We start from the raw sequence: 22,238 nt of genomic DNA, 5'->3' as shown, positions 1-22,238 counted from the left end.
TTTCAGCTATCACCAAGAAGAAGACGGGGACGGGTTCCGGCGATCACCAGGAAGAACACAGGAAGAAGACGGGGACAGGTTCCACGGGTTCCAGCTATCACCAGGAAGAAGACGGGGACGGGTTCAGCGAGCAGTCGCGGAATCTCTCTCTAAAAACCTCAAAAACCTAATCGTCGCACACCTCGTGCAGGGTTCGCAGGCGGACGAGGGTTCCGGAGGCAACTGCTCTCCCTCTCCTCCTTGCGCGTAGAGGTACGGGACGGGGAAAGCCAAAGGGCTGCTGAGATGTGGTCTCTCTCGGAAGCGAAGCTGGAACGGAGGACTGCATATTTATGGCTGTGACGGGAAGGGAGAAAGGCAGCGGAGAATCCCAGGAGACGGTAATTGGCGCAATCAGTTCTCCTCCACCATAAAGGAGAGAAACTCCCGTGATTATGTGGATTAAGTGGCAAAACCTGGACACGCCCGCCCGCCTGCCACGCCCACGGCGCGGTCGGCTGTGGCGGCGCGCGCGTGTGGCACTCCTTTGTCCTTTTCTCAGCTTCTCAATTAAGATGGATAATTTCCAACCATACAAGCTGAGTAAACGTTCAGTCAAAATCCCATACAGTATTAAACCATACAACGCTTAATGTTACGTACCGTAGAGTTTTATTTGTTTTATTAAATATTGTACGGGCCAAGCCCATAATATATCCAACAGTCATGACTTGTCATTTCTTCTGTTTTGATCTGTATCAAATAGTTTGTGGATTGGTTGCATTTTTTTTGTTTTTTAAGAAAACAACAAATACATAATACTTTTAAAAAATAATCATGATGTCTCATTAATAAATTTAGAAATCATAATAAGACGTCGCCTATCATAATATAAACACTATGAATTTTAGTTTCGTTCTATTCTAGTAGTAGACGCGATGGTGTCACCATGCTGCTTTTGTTTGAACGGGGCACGACGGTTCGCATCCGGAGGCGAAGGGCCGAGACAGGAGCAAGGGACATCGGACACCCTCCTGGATTTTTCTGAGCGCGCGCGGACAGGGAATGGGAGAGGAGAGAAGAGGACACGAGGAAGAGGGGGGAGCTCGTGCTGCACGGTAGAGCTAGGCTAGGGACCACGGGCCGTTCGGATGCAAGGGAAAGGTGAGACGAGCCACACGGGAGAGGTGGCTGGCGGCTGACTCCTGTTTTCCTCTCTTTCTTTTTTCTATTTATATTCTTTTCTATTTCTATTTTTATTACTCATATTTATCCGTGCAATATATACACATATGCTTAGGGTTTTTAGCAAAAGCGATATTTCCAGAGTTAAGCAAGTCAAAGGGCTAGGTTAAGAACCAACTCACATAAGGTACTCCCTCCACGTTACTAAAAGAAGTTTTATGTTGGGGAGCCCATATTCACATGGGCCAACTCCCACTTGAAGAGGCGCAATAGGAGTTAATGTGGTAGCTTGTAAAATCATACCCCACCGGAGGGTCGCTTGTAAATTGCCGCTTGCCTATATAACGCTAAGAGCATGAGGGCAAGGGGAGCTCTCTCCTCATCAACTATTTTTTTCACAAACCCTAGCCGCCACCTCACTCTCCCCCCTTGCGTGTTGGAGCCTTCATCCCAGGGCCTTCGCCGCGGAGCCTCTGCACTAGACCATCGTTGCAGAGCCTCCGTCGCATAGCCCTTGTACAAAACAATCACTGGGCCTTCATCCAAGACCTTCGACCAGGACCTTCGTCAGGAGACCTTCTCCTGCTGGCCTTCATCGGGAGACCTTCTCCTGTCGGCCTTAACCAAGGGACCTTTGTCCAGGACCTTCGTCGGGAGACCTTCTCCTGTCGGCCTTCATCGGGAGACCTTCGTCCGGGACCTTCGTCGGGAGACCTTCTCCTGCCGGCCTTCGTCAGGAGACCTTCTCCTGCCGGCCTTCACCGAGAGACCTTCGTCCAGGACCTTCGTCGGAAGACCTTCTCCAGCCGGTCGTCGTTAGGAGACCTTCTCATGTCGGCCTTCACCGAGGGACCTTCTCCAGCTAGCATTCTCCGAGGAGCCTTCCACTCTCAACCCTATTCGGGATGCTTGTCCCAATATTTGAGACAATGACACAACTTTTAAAGCTTAACTTTTATTTCATATTTTTACAAAAATATTTATTAAAAAGTCATATATGTATATTTTTACGAAAGTATTATTTCAAGACAAATCTATTCATATGGTTTTCACATTTCCAAACTCAACAATTTAAAAGTTATTCATGGTTTATATTCCCAATGTTTAACCTAAGTATTGTCCAAAATGACTTCTTTTAGCAATCTGGAGGGAGTATATGTAATGCAATGCATGAACTAGCGTCACACACACAATTAAATAAGATTTATTTGTGATTTTGCACCCATTCAATCCTATGCAACCTATATGCCACATCACCAACTAGGTTTTACGAATTTTGTTAAAAAACTGAGAATTTTAATTTGGGGCATGGGTTTTAGGTAGATTGTTAGAGAGGTGGTCGAGGAGTAGAAAGTTCAACATTTTATATATGGGCCCGTAACTCTACAAACACTAATTTTCTAATTTAAAGTGATTTATACCCTATGCAACCTATATGCCACATCACCAACTATATTTTACGAAATTTGTTAAAAAGCTGAGAGTTTTGGGCCCATAACTGTTAAAGAGGTGGCCAAAGAGAATGGAAAATTCAACATTTTATATGTGGGCCTATAATTGTAAAAAACTTGGTCTATATCCCAAATTTTCCCCAAAGCTTCTCTCTTCTACTAAACTCAAATCTCCATAGTCATAACAAGACTACTGGACTTAGAAACAATGCTAGAAAAGTCTAATGATCAAGCGGAAGTAAGAACAAGTCAGGAAAACATCTTGAAACCCACGAAGTTGAATTTTAGATCATGAGTCACGGAAGTTCTGCGCACTCACTCGCAGAAGTTCCACACTCACACGCGGAAGTTCTGCACTAGCAAATTTCTGTGGGCCGAACCAGGAAAGAGAACGAAGTCCAAATAACATTTTGGACTTGAATTTTGCACACTTCTCCCTAGGACATGGTAAAAGTATCCTCAAGAGATCTTGACAAAAAGCTCAAAAAACTTGGTTGGGAATCTTGAAATGCATCTCTCAAATTGGGGTTCGTTATTATCAAATTTGTTCAATTGAATGATTAAAATGTGCTCGTGGGAAATCTGTTGGAGGCAAAGCTTAAGCTTGTTTCCATTACCTCATGGCACCTAAGAACTAACAAAGAACACCTCAAAAACCTCAGCTCAAAAAGATCTTCAATAATTTCGTCAAAAGAGGTAGAAAAGAGGAGTTTTAGAGATTTGAACTCTGGAGATAAGAGCTAGGCTCCAAGCCATGATTTCGATAAGTTCCAGGGTCCCAGAACATCCCAAAATTGAGCGTAAAACTCAGCCAAATTAGTAGATCGAAAACATAAAAGTTAGGCTCCTGTTGACAATCAAAATTGTCCATTCTATGAAGTCATCGACGTGAGGATGGACTAAACCATCACGTTCCGAAGTCTGGATGAAGGAGTTGTTCCCTTAAGAAAATCTCACCCTACTAGAACTTTTGACCCCCTATCAGAACCTCTGATTTTCGCTTGGAGGTTTTGAGTTTGTGCGAAAATCAGAACTTCTGAACCCCTATCACAAATTCTGATATTTGCCTACAAGTGCTGGCTTTGTGCAAAAATCAGAACTTCTGACCCCGTTAGAACTTTTGATGTTCACCTGGAGGTGTTGGCTTCACGTGAAAATAAGAACTTCTGACCCCCTTGTGCGAACTTCTGATTTTCGCAGTCCGAATCGGGGAGAGTTCAAACTCGATCCCAACTCTTCTAAACTCGTGGGAAACTTGGAGATTAAGTCATGGAGAGGTTTCCTACTAGGATAAGACCACTCCCCTCTCTATATATAAGAGGATCATGGCCGATTGAGTTCTCATCTATCCAATCGTCATACAAGCCAATCTACAAACTCCCCTTTACCCTCTTCTCCAACCTCCATGCTATTCATCCCTTGATCCATGACCAAGGATGGCGCCCTAGGCTTGCCGGCCGACCTAGGGCAACCGAGCGACATCCTTGCCCTGACAGGGTCCCTATTGGGTGAGAGATTCGACAGTTTCTTTGCTAGTTTGCCTGAAAACTATCCGGTTCTTCGTCACGTAAGCACGTTGGTTATCCTTTGGTGGTTTGCTTGTAAACCTCTCCGTTCTTCACCACAAAAGAGTAATATCTTCGCTGTGTTCTTTGGTCCGTAGTGGCCTAGGCATCCAAGGCCATGTTGGTGTGTGATTCGGATCACTTCGACGTCAACACATTTTTTGGCAACTCCGCTAGGGACGATTGGTTCAGATATCTCTTATAGCCAATATCTCTGACCTAGCCTTACTCCTCGTTGATCTATCTTCTCGTGCTCGCCATTACCGTTGCATCTAGCTCAAAAGGCCGATCGCATCTGGTTTTGACCCCTTGTGATCTCGTTTGTGACTTTGCAACAAGTTGCGCTGCTTATTGGAAAATTCAGCAAAGCGGTTAAGTTATAAACCATGGAGTACCAAGGTGTTGCATCATAATATTACTACAATCGCCCTGAGGTATAACTTGCAAATGCATCTTATGCTTCTAATAGTTATTTTGCAAGTTCTATGAGCTCTCATGTTGGTGTTGCTAGCTGTAATGATATTAGATATGTTACATCGGCTAATACTTTTGTTAATACTCCTCATAATACACATCATGATTATAAATATTATGGTCAAGAGCCGATGTCAATTGTAAATTCTTCGAATTTTGATGCTACTAGCAACATACAACATGTAAATCCTTATTCATTGGCTATAAGTTCATAATATGTGGTTCCACAACATGACATGCCGATGAATGAGAGAATTGGCTACGATAATGCTAATTATTTAGCCAATTGCTCTCAAAGTTCAGCACCATATGCCAATGCTAATATTCATAATTCGGCTTCACATGTTACTCCTAACTCGAGCTGAATTAATGAAAATTCAGAAAGGTATTTAAGTGCTAATACTCATGATTCGGCTTTACGTGTTACTAGTAACCATAGCCGAATTAATGAAATTTTAGCACCTTATGCAAAGATCAATGCCCACAATTTGGCTTTGTATTTTGCTCATGACCATAGACGAATTAGTGAAATTTTAGCAAGGCATTCGAGTGCTAATTCTCATGATTTGGCTCCACATATTGCTAATAATTATAGCTAAATCAATAAAAATTCAGCAATATGCGCACATGCAAACAATCATGATTCGGCTTTATACGAGGTTCTCAAATCAAGCCGAATCGATGAAGATTTAGCCCACACTAGAAATCCATATGGCTCCTCTAAATGAAAGGTGCCCGCGTATCATAGACCATACCCATTATGCATTGATTACTTAAAAACTCCTAATGGATGGTGGGTACCGAATTTTTATGAATTTAGTGGTGAAGATGATAAGACCGCTGTGGAACACATTAGTATATATTTCTCACAACTGGGTTTTGCCAGTAAAGAAGACTATATAAGAGTGCAAAATTTCCCTTTATCTTTTACTGGTATTGCCTTTGCATGGTTTACATCTTTGCCTTGGTACACTGTTGGTTCATGGGCTCAATTAGAGGAGCAATTCTATGAATATTTTGGAAAGACCAATGAGAAAAGGTCGATCACAGTTGAGTCATCAGCTAAAAGAGGACTGCTAGTGGGCTTCAAAGAAAGAATTGATTCGGATAGAAGCAAAGGTTCAGCTACAAAAGTCGAACAACGCAATATCCTTTCCGAATCAACCACATATTAAAAAACAAGTCTTGCTACAAAAAAGCATGAGAAGCGCAAGAAAATAGCTAGACTTGATTTTTAGGAGCTAAAGGGGTTGTACACTTATCTAGTGATTACCGCATCATTGATGGAGATCAAGCCCCTACAAGCAACAAAGGAGGGCTGCTTGCCTGCTTAGAATTGGCTGAGCCGACTTTAAAGTCAGTTGAGTCGATTGCTGCCAGGCCGACTGCCTCTACCGCCTGCCCTAAGTTAGCTAGGCTGACTTCCCAGTCGGCCAGGCCGACTGCCCCTGCTAGTGCCCAAGTCAGCTAAGCTGACTTTCTCGGTTTCAGCAGCCGCCGATGCATCGTCAGATGATTTGGCACCTATTGTTGATTATTCTTTGGAGATGAAGAGCAACATCATTCAAATCAAGGACGTGAACTTCTCCAATATGATCAACATGGTAGAGAACGCAAATATTTTGCTCAAATTCTAATCTGGTCATACTATTTCAATTTATGCATCTGTTAGAGATATCCTTGCTAATAGTTGTAAAAGACCAATTGAGAAAGGCATTTTATTTGTAGAGTGTAACATAAAATCATATTCTATTGGCCAACACATTGTTCCATATGGCAAGGACAATAGTGGTAGTTCATCAAATCAAAAGCTTCTTAAAAGCAATTACAAAGGTGTGGCCAAATGGATTGATGTCAAATCTTGATCCATTCGTTTGCTTAGCTTTAAAGCCAACTCCATGAAAGAATCGGCTAAGGAAATCAAAGTACACCTTTGACTTTACTTTTTGTGATCATGTCTTTAATATCTTGCTCAAGAATAATTTTATTAGAATCATTGATCACAATGTTTTGCCATATATTCAAAATTTAGAAGAGCTTACATATTTCAAATGACATAATTCTTTTGATCATAATACTTCTAATTGCAATATATTTTGTCGAGTGATCCATTCGGCCATTGATAAAGGACGATTGAGATTTTCTGAAGCTCAACAAATGGACCAATTGGATTCAATTGGTCTTGATGACAAACAGATTTCGAATCGGCTTGCATTAGCCGATTCACTCAAAGATCAAGGCTTGAATGCCCAAGGGAGAGATGTGGAGCCCTCAAGTGAAGACAAGGTTATTGTCCATGAATTGCAATTAAAAGATATCCCCAAGGATAACGAAGTTATCATAGTTCTAGAAGACACTGGGGGCAGGTGATCTCTTCGGCCAAAGCAAATGCTGATTGATCTCGTTGAGCAAGGGGAATCGGCTAAGGATCCTTCTTTGGAGCATGTTTTTCAAGATGGTGAAGAGAAGGAGGATGCTCACAAAGCTATTGGAGGCAAAAGCCATGACAAGCAGAAGAGTAGAAGGCCGAAGCTTAGCTTCGAGGAACTTCTAGCTAAATACAAGAAAGTAGCAGAAACAAATGTCACTAATCAGCTAAATAAAGTGCAATCATTAAAATTGCCTCCAAAGCACAAGTCTCAAGAGTGGAATTGGCAAGGAGATAGATCACAATAGTAGCAATATATTTTCCTTTTGAGCAGCCAATTCCCATATCATATGGACCACAACCTGCATATTTTTGTTCTTATTCATCTTGGGGCTGGTTTGATCAAGAGATGTATGTTCCACCATATTTTAGGCCACAATATGTAGAGTATGCTGCTCCTAGATATTTAGAGATCATCATCTTATAAAGACCATTTTGATCAAAGTTGGTCTGGAGCTCAACCGAAGAAGAAAGTGGTAAAGCAAGTTTACCGCGTGAAGTATGATGGCAAAAAAAGAAGAGTTCATATCTGAATTTAACTATTAAAAAGCCGATTATATTGCTGAAAAATCCGGTTATTGATGGCAAAGAAATGAGAAAATCATCTATTAATATTCTAGGTGCCAAATCTGAACAAAAAAAGTGAGAGTGCCCAAAATTAAGAAAGATTTGCCGCTGTCCAAAATAGAAATAAAATCGATATGCTCAATCGTTTTACCAAAGTGGCAAGAAAAGCAATTATAGAACCTTAGTGTAGCGAAGCTGAAAGAAAAGGGCTTGGTATGGCTTCCTAAAGGAAGTATTCAAGCTCAAAAGGATGATTCTCAAGCAAGTGGTGCAACAAAGGCGAAGGAAAGAAGGAGATTCAAGAAACAATTATCAAGTTGGAGGTTTGCGCTAAATCATCAAAATCATTGGTCGTGGCATCATCCATATTCTCTATTTATGCCTATGTGGAATTCATCCTATCATATGTGTGGTTATCCCTTAGCTCCTTATTTTGATCCTTGGTGTAGATCTTTATGTGATGGAGGGTTGCCAAATTATTATGCTTACCAATGATCAAGAGCCGAAATATTTTGTTTTGGCTATGCATACTCATGTGAATGAATTCATATGGCCAATATTTTAATATCGCCCTTAGTGTAAAAATATAGCCGATGAATGCTTGCGACCATTGTGCTATTAGAAAGCCCCATGGAATTTACCTTGATGGCTTTAAAGCCCGGGGTGCATGATATATGCATTTTGGATTTACTTCATGGATGTGACAATATGATTAATCGACTTGCAAATGAGGCTAAGCTGGCATTGTTATTGTTTCTCCCAATGGTGCTGAAATTGGGATGTCAAGCCGATTAAATTTCTATTGTACCAACAATCAAACCGAATACGAAGCTCTCTTAATCAGGTTGATTATGTTGCGTTCCATGGTGGTAAAACATGTTGAAGCCTATGGTGATTCTTTGCTACTGGTGCAGCAAGTTGCTGGTGAAGTTCAATGCTTAGAGGGATCACTATGAGCTTGTCTTGATATTATTAACTATTTTGCTAAATTTCTAATTTGGCATATTTTGAGGCATTGTAACACCCAAAATTTCAGCCTTTTTGAAATAAGAAAAACTCAATTTAATTGTGTTATTATGTGAACATTGAAATATAGGAAAGAAATAATTTTTGTGAAAATAAAATCAAATATAAGGTTAGAAACATATTGATGCACTCATGCCAGAGCATTGTATTTAATATGTTGAGTGGTTTTTGATTTAAACTCAAAAGGATTCAAAACTTATTTGAAAATACATTTGGAAATTTGGTTTGGAAAAAGAAAAAGGAAATTACCTTTCCTTTCCCTCCCTTCCTCAATTTTGGCCCATGGCCTTTTTCTCCCTCTCGCTGGTCCAGTTGGCCGCTGGCCCAACTCCCCCCCCGCGCCAGCCCAGCAGACCGCCGGCCCACGCGCCTTTCCTTTCCTCATCTCCCGTTCCTGCTTGGGCCGGCCCAACCAGGCGAGTGGAAACCACCGCGCCCTCCTCTTCCCTCAGTGGCTGACGTCCTGGCCCCACTTGTCAGCTCCACCCCCACCTCCTTCCGCGCGTCCCGCAACCGCCTGCGCGCGCCTAGAGCAACCGCCTCCCCGCGCCCGCTCTTCTCGCGTCGTGGGCGCATCGCCCGCTCCCTGGCATCTTTAAAACGAAGCGGAACCCCTCCGCGCGCACTCCCTACTGCCTTCCCCGCCTCTTCTTCGCATTCACCAAGCGCAGCAGAGACGCAACCACCGAGTTCGCCGGGATTCGCCGCCCGCCTCCACGCGAACCGCCATCTCCAAGCCGCCGTCGACTCTGTTCTCCCCGCTGTGAGCTTCACCGTGATCCCCTCTCTCTCCCCATGCAGTTTATTTCCCATTTCATGTCTTCTAGTGCTTTAGCCGTGTGCACCGTGAGCTCTCGGTCGCCAGCCATGGCGGCCACCGCGCCTACCGCATCCACCGGCCCCATTCTCGGCCTGGTTGAGGTCGCGAGTTCCTCCGTAACTCCCCGGTGCCCTCTGTTCTTCGAACCATGGCCCCTAGCCCCTGTACCGAGCTCACCGACATGCTCCTCGTCGCCGGCCATGGAGCACCGCCATGGCTGCTACCTGTTCCGGCGCCGACATCTCCTTCTCTCTCCCCCAGATCTATTTCAGGCCGTCTGATCTTGATCCTACGACCACCAGTGGCTGATACCCCTTCACGGGTGGTTTTGCTAAAGAACCCCTCAGTTTTTTGCAAATTGGACCTGCAGTCCATAGCGCAAATTCCTGAGTACGCTTTCTTCTTTTGAAAACGCAAACTAAACTGTTTTTGTCCAAAGTACGTTTTCAGTATTTATAGAAATGTCATTTGTACTGTTTTGCTTATAAAATCGTCGTTTTAGCTCCAAATTGATCCGTTCAAATTGCATTAGCTTCGTAATTTCATAATCTACGTGTTCGTACCACTGTAAATCAAGTTTGCAACTTTTAAATTTCATGATTAGTTCTAATAAAATAAAGTGCTATAGAAAACCCCGTTTAATTCATAACTTTCATGTTTTAGCTCTGATTTTCATGAACTTCGCGTTGACGTGATCGTAGCAAGACGTAGATTATTTTCATAAACATTTTATCTTGTTTTCTATACTATTGGTGTACTATTCTAACTATAGGATTGTTTGCTTTGTATGAATGTCTTTGGAATGTTGTATGTTGTCGTGTTGGTCGCGTTCAGACGGTGAGGAGAACGTTGGAGATCAAGAGTTCTTCGACGACCAGCAGGACCAGCAAGAGTTTGTGAACCAAAGCAAGTATAGCATGGGCCTACCTTGACATCCTATTCACTTTAATCATTTACTCATGTGCATGTGTCTAATTTTGATAACCATAAGGACATTCTAGTCATTTGATGACTTGTTCTCTTGACTCCTATGGATTAATTGCATATGGGTAGATTGCTAGTGCTCTAACTGAAGATGATCTATATGATGGAGAATAGTTCTATGGAACTAAAAGTATAACATGATTTATAACAACTAATTCATAGGGCGAAGGTGCAAATGACTTTTGATCATGTTGCTCCGGCCCTCCATAAGGACTTATCTGTCGGCAAAAGCTAGGACTAACAGTGCAACCGGGAGAGACATATGGCTCTGACTTTAGCTCAGTAATTGGACCCTTTCTAGCTTGTTAGAGGTTACCTTTATGGCGTAAGAGGGGCCTGCCACGTTGGGTATAGGTCTGCCTCTGTTCCTATGTGTATAGCCACGATGGATATGTGTCATAGGAAAGGGGGTTCCTACATTTGCCTGCTAAGGAAACCTAGCGGCCCTAACTTGTTAGAGAAACCTATGAAATGGCTTCATAGTGTACCCTGCCTGCTCACCTTGGCAGTGACATGGGAGTAATTAACCCGGGCATATGGGAATCACGACTCACGGTGAATGTGCGCCACCTCTGCAGAGGGTTACAAACTATTATAACAGTCGTGCTCACGGCCACGAGCGGCCCGAAAAACTCACAGAATAATTGGATACTCATTGTGGTTCATTTATGATGGTTTACGATGATAATATGATGTAAATAATTCTGATATCTGATTATGTGGGTTTAAATGGGAGCTTAAGCATAACTTGATAATAATTGGTAATAAAATTCTGACTTACTAAAAGTGCTAACTGCAGTAAGCCAGTGTCGTCCTTTGTGAGCTACATAACCCCATGTTATCTTGTTAAGTACAGGAAGTACTTATGCTTGTTTATTTCTTTATTTGGACAAAAATCCCGGATGGGTAACAGATGACAACGGGTATGAGGAATTTCCTGAGGATTATTAGGCTTGTGGTCAACCAGTTGATCTTCCATGTGATGAAGTCCTACGAGAGAGTTATCTTTTTATATTCCGCTGTGTGATGTAAGACTAAGTTATATTATGGTTCTTGATGTAAGAGACACCGTGATGATACTTTATGTAATTTGTTAGCTCGTGTGTGTGATTGATCCCTAGGCATACATGAGTTAGTGCATTCAATTTTATCCTTAAAATTGGGTGTGACAAATTGGTATCAGAGTCGTGTTGACTATAGGACGCAAGCCTAGTTAGAAACGGTCGTTTTAGCATCTTTGCTCCTCTAGTTTCTTGCTTACTGTCTTATTCTTGTTATTTTATTAAAACATTTATGCTTTTCATACCTTAATCTATTATATAAAATTGTTGATTCTAATTCTATCTCACTTTAAATCTATAGATGTCTCATAACCCGAAGACTTCCCGCCTCAGCACCGCTGGCTACCGTGCCTTGTTCACCCCACGTGCTCCACAGGCGGAGAAGGAGATTGTGATCATCTCTGACAATGAGGAGATGGCTACCCCGACACCTGCACCTGCTCCTACTCCAGCTGTCGCACCGGTCTATCCTGTTGTAGCTACACCTGAGGAGTCATCGGCTACTTCACCTACACCTGCGCCATCCCTAGCTGTCCCTGTGGTGGATGAGGAGATAGGCTAGAAGTGCAAGTACTACTTCAAGCCAGCCCTAGAGACGGCCTACTACCACACCCTCCTCACCCATGTGCTGGACAACTACTACCCTGATCTGCACGCCTCCATCAACTATCATTGTGCAGAGTACCAGCATCCTTTGGAGGCAACCTTTTGGAAGGTAGAGCTGGTGGTTACTGCATGGAATGATATAAAGAATGGACATGAGGTGGAGACTGTCCACCGTGCCACTACCAAGAGGGCCCATGCCTTGGATGGCATGGAAGATGCAGCGCATGACACCTACATCTACTACCATGGTCGTCGCTTTGAGGCCATGAGGGAGGATCGTTTCAGGTTCCTTCCTCGCAATGATCATGAGGGTGTTTGGTAGGTCTTGGCTCCACCAGAGAGTGACCCAACTCTAGAAGCAATAGTGCATCATGTCGATGCCATGTAGGGGGTGGATGAAGAAGTCAAAGGAGAGCTGCGTGATTCATAGAGGGCCGAAAGATGCCTCCAGAAGCAAGTTGATGAACTACGTGCTCAACTTGGGCAGCCACCGATCTACAAGAAGAAGCGCCAGTTGTTCACCATGATTGACACCGCCCCATAGGTGTTAGGTGCCTTGATTTAGATTACAACGTCGTTAGTTCGTGTTTCATATTTAGTCTTGATAGGTCTTATGAACTTGGATGATTAGATGTTTTAATTTGTGAACTTGGTTGATTTGGAGTTTGGTTGTTTGCTGGAAGTTTGTGGGCATGTCCACAACTTCCTTAGGTTGGAACCTTAAGTTTAGATGAAATCTTAAGGTAGATGGTTTGCTTTATCTTATCTCTGTTGTGCTATTTTCTAGAGCAGCCTGTGATCTTTATCTTGTATCTCGAAATCTGGGCTGACAAAAATTCTGAAAGTTTTGTGGAGATAACTAGACTTCTGTATCTTTCAAATGTCTTTAGAATCACGCCAATAGCTATTCAGGTTTGTGAGATCTAGCTGTCACAAGTTGATGTTCCTGCGCAGACTGGAACCCAGAACAGATTTGATTTAGCTCTATTTTTTACCATGTGTATGCCAGAATCTGTAAAAGTGATCTAAATAAAAGTTGTAGCTGATCTCCTAAGCTTTCCAACCATTCTTGGTACACCTCTGTTGGATCTCTGAAACTCAAGTTATGATAGATTTACTGAACTGCTGTTTCTGGAATCTTGTCCAGAAAATTCTCAGCATTGTTTCTTATCTTTTGTAAGCTCTCTATAATTTGGAAATCTCTAAAATTTGCGCATTTGTTGGTAAACAGATGGCCGCAAGAGAAGGAAGAGGCAGAGGCCATGGTCGTGGGTGTGATGCTCTCATAAATCCACCACCACCGCCACCGCCACCTGTAACCATAGAACAATTATTGGGAATGCAAGCGCAGTTGATGCAAGCTATGGTGCAGCGCTTGGACAATGAACCTACAAGAGGAGCACCGCCTATTCAGGTCAGAGATAAGCATGGAAAGTTTATGAAGGGTCGTCCACCGGTGTTCACTCATGCCTCAGACCCTATGGAGGCAGATGATTGGTTGTGTGCTGTTGAGAAGCAACTTAACATAGCACAATACAATGATCTTGAGAAGGTGTTGTATGCTTCTGGTCAACTCCAGGGAGCAGCTCAGGATTGGTGGGATTCTTTCCAGTATGAACACCCCAACAACGCTCCTGCTATTACCTGATAGGAATTCAAGGACAATTTTCGGTCTTATCATATCCCGGATGGACTCATGGAATTGAAGCAGGAGGAATTCAGGTCCCTCAAGCAAGGATCCATGACTGTGGTGGAGTATCGTGACAAGTTTGCTCAACTATCATGCTATGCTCCAAATGATGTAGCTGAGGATAAGGATAAGCAACGCTATTTCCTCAAGGGACTCTATGATAGACTGCAGCTTTAGCTGATGTCCAACACCTACCCTAACTTTTAGTCATTAGTGAACCGCGCTATTGTGATTGACGATAAGCGCAAAGAGATGGAAGCCAAGAAGAGGAGGCTTCAAGGGCAAGCTCCTGGAAGTAACACCTGCCCACGTGCATATCCACAGCAGGGTTTTCAACAAAGGAATCAAGGACCATCTAACCAGGGAAACCATGGTCAGTATCCTCAACATAATCAGTTCCAGCAATGCCCTCAGTACCAGCAACAGTATGGTAATCAGCGTCCCCCGCAATAGACTGGAATTTGGCAACACGCCAGGGACCATCCAACAATGCTCCTACGAAGAGTGGTGCACCTAATAACACCAATGCATGCTACCGCTGTGGAGAGGTAGGTCACTATGCTCATCAGTGTCCAAAGAAGCAGAACTAGCAAGCACCTCAGAACCAAACTGGCAATCAGAAGTTCAATGCCCAACCACCTCACACTGCGAAGGTGAATTATGTGTCATCTGATGTAGCTCAGGAGACACCCGAGGTCATGTTGGGTACGTTCAGCGTCAACTCTATCTCTGCTATAGTACTTTTTGATTTTGGTGCTTTGCATTCTTTTATTTCCCAAGCTTTTGTTAGAATGCATAGCATACCTTTGTGTGCCATGAAAAACCGCATACTAGTAAATTAACCGGGAGGTAGTATGCCCGCTTCATATTGGAGTCCCTCAACTAGCATTTCCTTAAGGGGGGTAGACTTCAAAGTGAAACCAATTGTGTTGAGAACAACGGGAATTGATCTTATTCTGGGAATGGATTGGATGAAACAACATCGGGCAGTGATCCAGTGTCAGGAGAAATCTATGGTTGTGACATCACTCAATGGAGATAGAATCTGTGTAGAAGTGATAGTGCAAGCTTAGCCTACAGCCACTGTGAATCAGTTGGATGGTGATGTCAATGAACAAGATTGTGTCGTGGAGGAGTTCCTGGATGTCTTCCCCGATGACTCGCTAGGTATGCCACCTGACCGAGACATTGAATTCATTATTGAATTATTACCTAGAACTGCACCAATAGCTAAACATCCATATAGAATGGGGGTTAATAAATTAGAAGAACTTAAGAAACAACTAAAAGAGTTGCAAGAAAAAGGTTTCATACGCCCTAGTTCTTCCCCATGGGGGGCACCTGTGATCTTTTTGGATAAGAAGGATGGTAGTCAACGGATGTGTGTGGATTACCATTCACTTAATGAGGTTACAATCAAGAATAAATACCCTTTGCCTAGGATAGATGACTTGTTTGATCAGTTGAGAGGAGCCCATGTGTTCTCCAAGATTGATCTCTGCTTAGGGTACCATCAGCTAAAGATTCAAAACTCGGACATACCCAAGACAGCATTCACTACACGGTATGGATTGTATGAGTATACCATTATGTCTTTTGGATTAACCAATGCACCTGCATACTTTATGTATCTGATGAATAAGGTGTTCATGGAGTTTCAAGATAAATTTGTGGTTGTATTCATAGATGACATACTGATATTCTCCAAGACTAAAGAAGAACATGCTGAACATATAAGATTGGTCTTGCAAAAGCTTAGAGAACATAAGTTGTACGCTAAGTGGAGCAAGTGTGAGTTTTGGTTGAAGGAAGTCTCTTTTCTGGGTCATGTTGTCTCCAATGGTGGAATAGCAGTGGATCCAGGCAAAGTGCAAGATGTATTGAATTGGAAACCACCAACCACTGTAAGTGAGATTCATAGCTTTTTGGGATTGGCTGGATACTACAAGAGGTTCATTGAAGGATTTTCCAAGCTTGCTAAGCCTATGATAGCTCTGTTGGAAAAGAATGCTAAGTATGTATGGTCAGATAAATGCTAGGCAAACTTTGATGAGCTAAAGAAGAGATTGACTACAGCTCTAGTATTGATTTTGCCCGACTTAAGCAAGAACTTCTCTATATATTGTGATGCACCCCGTTTGGGCCTTGGATGTGTGCTTATGCAAGAAGGAAGAGTGGTGGCATATGCATCTAGACAGTTGAGGAAGAATGAGTTGAATTACCCTACTCATGACTTGGAATTGGCAGCTGTGGTTCATGCTTTGAAAATCTGGAGACATTATCTAATTGGGCATAAGAGTGATATCTATATGGATCACAAGAGTTTGAAGTATATCTTTACCCAATTAGATTTGAATCTAAGACAACGTCATTGGTTAGAATTGATCAAAGACTATGACTTGGAAGTGCATTATAATCCAGGAAAAACAAATGTCGTAGCTGATGCACTTAGCAGGAAGAGTTATGCTAATGGACTTGGGATGACTTTTATGTCAGCAGAGTTGTGTGCTGAAATGGAGCATCTCAACTTGAGTTTTGTCACTAATGCAATGGAATTGGTGATAGATCCTACATTGGAACAAGAGATACACAAAGGTCAATTGGAGGATGAAAAACTAAGAGAGATAGCGGAGAATGTAGTGCTTGGAAAGGCACCAGGATTCAGGATGGATGAGAATGGTACTCTTTGGTTCGAAAAAAGGATATGCGTACCTGAAGTGAAGGCTATCTGTGATGCAATTCTATAAGAGGCCCATGAGTCTGCTTATTCTATACATCTCAGAAGTACCAAGATGTATTTGGATCTCAAGGAGAAGTATTGGTGGTATGGTTTGAAGAGAGATGTGGCAGAGTATGTGGCCTTATGTGACACTTGTCAAAGAGTGAAAGCTGAGCATCAAAGACCTGCAGGGTTGCTACAACCAATGAAGATTCTTGAATGGAAGTGGGAAGAAGTTGGTATGGATTTTATCATAGGATTGCCCTGCACTCAAAGAGGTTATGATTCAATATGGGTAATAGTGGATCGACTCACCAAGGTTGCTCACTTTTTACCAGTCAAGACTATCTATACGGGTGCAAGGTTAGCAGAGTTGTACATGCAAAGAATAGTGTGCTTACATGGTGTTCCCAAGAAAATTGTGTCGGATAGAGGCACTCAGTTTACATCATAATTCTGGCATAAAGTACATAGATCTTTGGGGACAAAGTTGAATTTTAGTTCTGCTTACCACCCGCAAACTGATGGACAAACTGAAAGGATCAATCAGATTTTGGAAGATATGTTGAGAGCTTGTGCACTACAGTATGGTGATAGTTGGGATAAGAGTCTGCCATACGCAGAGTTCTCATACAACAACAATTACTAGAAGAGTCTTAAGATGGCACCTTTCGAGGCGCTGTATGGACATAAATGTAGAACGCCTCTGTTCTGGAATCAGACTGGTGAAACTCAAGTGTTTGCACCCAATGTCCTTAGAGACGCGGAAGAACAAGTGAGAATGATTAGAGATAACTTAAGAGTGGCTCAGTCCTGACAGAAGAGTTATGCTGATACTCGCAGAAGAGAGCTGAGTTTCAAAGTTGGTGATTATGTGTACTTGAAGGTGTCTCCAATGAGAAGTGTGAAAAGATTCAATATGAAGGGAAAGTTAGCACCAAGGTATATTGGACCTTTTAAGATCTTAGAGAGACGTGGAGAAGTAGCCTATCAATTAGAACTACCTGAAAGTTTGTCAGGTGTGCATGATGTGTTCCATGTTTCTCAATTGAAAAAGTGTTTGAGGGTACCAGAAGAGCAGATCCCTTTGGAAGAGCTTGGTGTTAAGGAAGATCTTACATATGAAGAGTATCCGATAAAGATCTTGGAAACTACCGAAAGAGTTACAAGAAGCCGAACTATAAAGATGTGCAAGGTGCAGTGGAATCGGTATATAGAGGATGAAGCTACTTGGGAAAGAGAAGAGGATCTGAGAAAGTCTTATCCCCAATTGTTTGAGTAAACAATCATCCGAATCTCGAGGACGAGATTCATCTTAAGGGGGGTAGAATTATAACACCCAAAATTTCAGCCTTTTTGAAATAAGAAAATCTTGATTTAATTATGTTATTATGTGAACATTGAAATATAGGAAAGAAATAATTTTTGTGAAAATAAAATCAAATATAAGGTTAGAAACATGTTGATGCACTCATGCTGGAGCATTGTATTTAATATGTTGAGTGGTTTTTGATTTAAACTCAAAAGGATTCAAAACTTATTTGAAAATACATTTGGAATTTTGGTTTGGAAAAAGAAAAAGGAAACTACCTTTCCTTTCCCTCCCTTCCTCAATTTTGGCCCATGGCCTTTTTCTCCCTCTCGTTGGTCTAGTTGGCCGCTGGCCCAACTCCCCCCCCCCCGCGCCAGCCCAGTAGACTGTCGGCCCGCGCGCCTTTCCTTTCCCCCTCTCCCGTTCCTACTTGGGCTGGCCCAACCGGGCGAGTGGAAACCACCGCACCCTTTTCTTCCCTCAGCGGCTGATGTCCCGGCCCCGCTTGTCAGCTCCACCCCCACCTCCTTTCGCGCATCCCACAACCGCCCGTGCAGGCCTGGAGCAACCGCCGCCCCGCACCCGCTCTTCTCGCGTCGTGGGCGCGTCGCCCGCTCCTCGGCCTCTTTAAAACGAAGTCGAACCCCTCCGCGTGCACTCCCTGCTGCCTTCCCCACCTCTTCTTCGCATTCACCAAGCGCAGCAGAGACACAACTATCGAGTTCGCCGGGATCCGCCGCCCGCCTCCGTGTGAACCGCCGTCTCTGAGCTGCCGTCGACTCCGTTCTCCCTGCTGTGAGCTTCACCGTGATCCTCTCTCTCTCCCCATGCGGTTTATTTCCCATTTCATGTCTTCTAGTGCTTTAGCCATGTGCGTCGCGAGCTCTCGGCCACCGGCCATGGTGACCACCGCGCCTACCGCGTCCACCGGCCCCGTTCTCGGCCTGGTTGAGGTCGCGAGTTCCTCCGCAACTCCCCAGTGCCCTCGGTTCTCTGAACCGTGGCCCCTAGCCCTTGTACTGAGCTCGCCGGCATGCTCCTCATCGCCGGCCATGGAGCCCCGCCGCGGCTGCTACCTATTCCGGCACCGGCATCTCCTTCTCTCTCCCCCAGATCTATTTCAGGCCGTCCGATCTTGATCCTACGGCCACCAGTGGCTGATACCCCTTTGCGGGTGGTTTTGCTAAAGAACCCCTCAGTTTTCAGCAAATTGGACCCGCAGTCCATAGCGCAAATTCCTGAGTACGCTTTCTTCTTTTGAAAACGTAAACTAAATTGTTTTTGTCCAAAGTACATTTTCAGTATTTACAGAAATGCCATTTGTACTGTTTTGCTTATAAAATCGTCGTTTTAGCTCTAAATTGATCCGTTCAAATTGCATTAGCTTCGTAATTTCATAGTCTACATGTTAGTACCACTGTAAATCAAGTTTGCAACTTTTAAATTTCATGATTAGTTTTAATAAAATAAAGTGCTATAGAAAACCCTGTTTAATTCATAACTTTCGCGTTTTAGCTCCGATTTTCGTGAACTTCGCGTTGACGTGATCGTAGCGAGACGTAGATTATTTTCATAAACATTTTATCTTGTTTTCTATACTGTTGGTGTACTATTCTAACTGTAGGATTGTTTGCTTTGTATGAATGCCTTTGGAATGTTGTATGTTGCCGTGTTGGTCGCGTTTAGACGGTGAGGAGAACGTTGGAGATCAAGAGTTCTTCGATGACCAGCAGGACCAGCAAGAGTTTGTGAACCAAGGCAACTATAGCATGGGCCTACCTTGATGTCCTATTCACTTTAATCATTTACTCATGTGCATGTGTCTAATTTTGATAACCATAAGGACATTCTAGTCATTTGATGACTTGCTCCCTTGACTCCTATGGGTTAATTGCATATGGGTAGATTGCTAGTGCTCTAACTGAACATGATCTACATGATGGAGAATGGTTCTATGGAACTAAAAGTATAACATGATTTATAAGAACTGATCCATAGGGCGAAGGTGCAAATGGATTTTGATCATGTTGGTGCCGGCCCTCCATAAGGACTCATCTGTCGGCAAAAGCTGGGACTAATAGTGCAACTGGGAGAGTCATATGGCTCTGACTTTAGCTCAGTAATAGGACCTTTTCTAGCTTGTTAGAGGTTACCTTTATGGCGCAAGAGGGGCTTGCCACGTTGGGTATAGGGCTACCTCTGTTCCTATGTGTATAGCCACGATGGATATGTGCCATAGGAAAGGGGGGGTTCCTACATCTACCTGACGAGGAAACCTAGCAGCCCTAACTTGTTAGAGAAACCTATGAAATGGCTTCATAGTGTACCCTGCCCGCTCACCTTGGCAGTGACATGGGAGTAATTAACTTGGGCATATGGGAATCATGACTCGCAGTGAATGTGCACCACCTCTGCAGAGGGTTACAAACTATTATAACAGCCGTGCTCATGGTCATGAGTGGCCTAGAAAACTCATAGATTAATTGGATGCTCATTGTGGTTCATTTATGATGGTTTACGATGATAATATGATGCAAATAATTCTGATATCTGATTATGTGGGTTTAAATGGGAGCTTAAGCATAACTTGATAATAATTGGTAATAAAATTCTGACTTACTAAAAGTGCTAACTGCAGTAAGCCAGTGTCGTCCTTTTTGAGCTACATAACCCCATGTTATCTTGTTAAGTACGAGAAGTACTTATGCTTATTTATTTCTTTATTTGGACAAAAATCCCGGATGGGTAACATATGACAACGGGTATGAGGAATTTTCTGAGGATTATTAGGCTTGTGGTCAACCAGTTGACCTTCCCTGTGATAAAGTCCCATGAGAGAGTTATCTTTTTATATTCCGCTGTGTGATGTAAGACTAAGTTATATTATGGTTCTTGATGTAAGAGACTCTGTGATGATACTTTATGTAATTGTCAGCTTGTGTGTGTGATTGATCCCTGGGCACACATGAGTTAGTGCATTCAATTTTATCCTTAAAATTGGGTGTGACAGGCATGAAATCAAAAGGCCAACATGTTAGCTCAACAAGCATCTGACTATGACATCGGTGGGCGTAATTTTCATATTCAAGAATAGCCGATGCATGAAAGTTTAAATTTTTTCCATGTAGGTACAGACCAATTGGCTAAGCCGACTAACCTAGTCAGCTCAGCCGACTCCATCTTTGTCATATCCAGGTCGACTAAGCCAACTCCTCCAAGTCAGCTAAGCTGACTGCCCTAGTCGGCTCAGCCGACTCCCCTGTTACCAGCCCAGTCAATTCGTCTGAGAAGCTCCCAAATTAGCCCGATATGACATTCAGTGATGTTGGGGCCGATTTAGAAGATTGGAGGACTCCCTTACTGAAATATTTATGTGATCCAAGTGCTAAAATTGATAAGGGTGTTCGACGGAGCGCTTTTAAGTATGTATTGCATGATGATGAGCTCTATCAGAGAACCACCGAAGACTTGTGCTTAAGTGTTTGGGATCTGGTCAAGCAAGAGTTGCTATGGGAGAAGTCCATGAAGGCATTTGTGGTACGCATCAATCGGCCCCGAAGATGAAGTGGTTATTGCGTAAAGATTGTTTTTATTGGCCTACTATGATGGCCGATTGCTTTCGTTACTTCAGAGGATGCGAAGAGTGTCAGAAGTTTGAAAATATTAAGCTTGTGCGTGCTGCTATACTTCATCCTATCATCAAACCATGGCCTTTTTGTGGTTGGGGCTAGACTTCGTTGGCCAAATACATCCCTCATCTTCGAAGGGACACCGATTTGTGTTAGTTGCTATGGATTACTTTACTAAGTGGACCGAGGTAGTTCCTTTGAAGAATATGACACATAAGGAGGTAATTGAGTTCATCACTAGACATATTATTCATAGATTTGGCATCATCAAACGTTAACTATAGATCAAGGGACATCGTTTGTGTCCAAAGAGGTGAGGAAATTTACCGAATTATATAAGATCAAGTTGCTCAATTTATCTCTGTACTATCCTCAAGCCAATGGCCAAGCTGAGTCTAGTAATAAGACTTTGATCAAGCACATCAGAAAGAAGATTGAGGAGAATCCAAGGAGGTGGCATGAAGTTTTGTCTGAGGCTCTATGGGCACATCGCATTTCAAGGCATGGTGCTACAAAGGTTACTCCTTTTGAGTTAGTATATGGTCAAGAGGCCGTGTTGTCTGTTGATGTGAATTTGGATGCATATGGACTTACTAAACAAAATGATCTATGAGCTATTGTGTATCATGATTTGATGATGGATAACATCTATGAGGCGACTGATGTGAGATTAAAAGCTCTCAAGGAAATAGAGAAAGATAAAGCTCGAGTTGCCAAAGCATACAATAAGAAAGTCAAAAGC

The sequence above is a fragment of the Miscanthus floridulus genome, chromosome 14 (genome assembly GCF_019320115.1).
Source record: "Miscanthus floridulus cultivar M001 chromosome 14, ASM1932011v1, whole genome shotgun sequence".
NCBI lineage: Eukaryota > Viridiplantae > Streptophyta > Magnoliopsida > Poales > Poaceae > Miscanthus > Miscanthus floridulus.
This window is presented reverse-complemented; position numbering follows the sequence as displayed.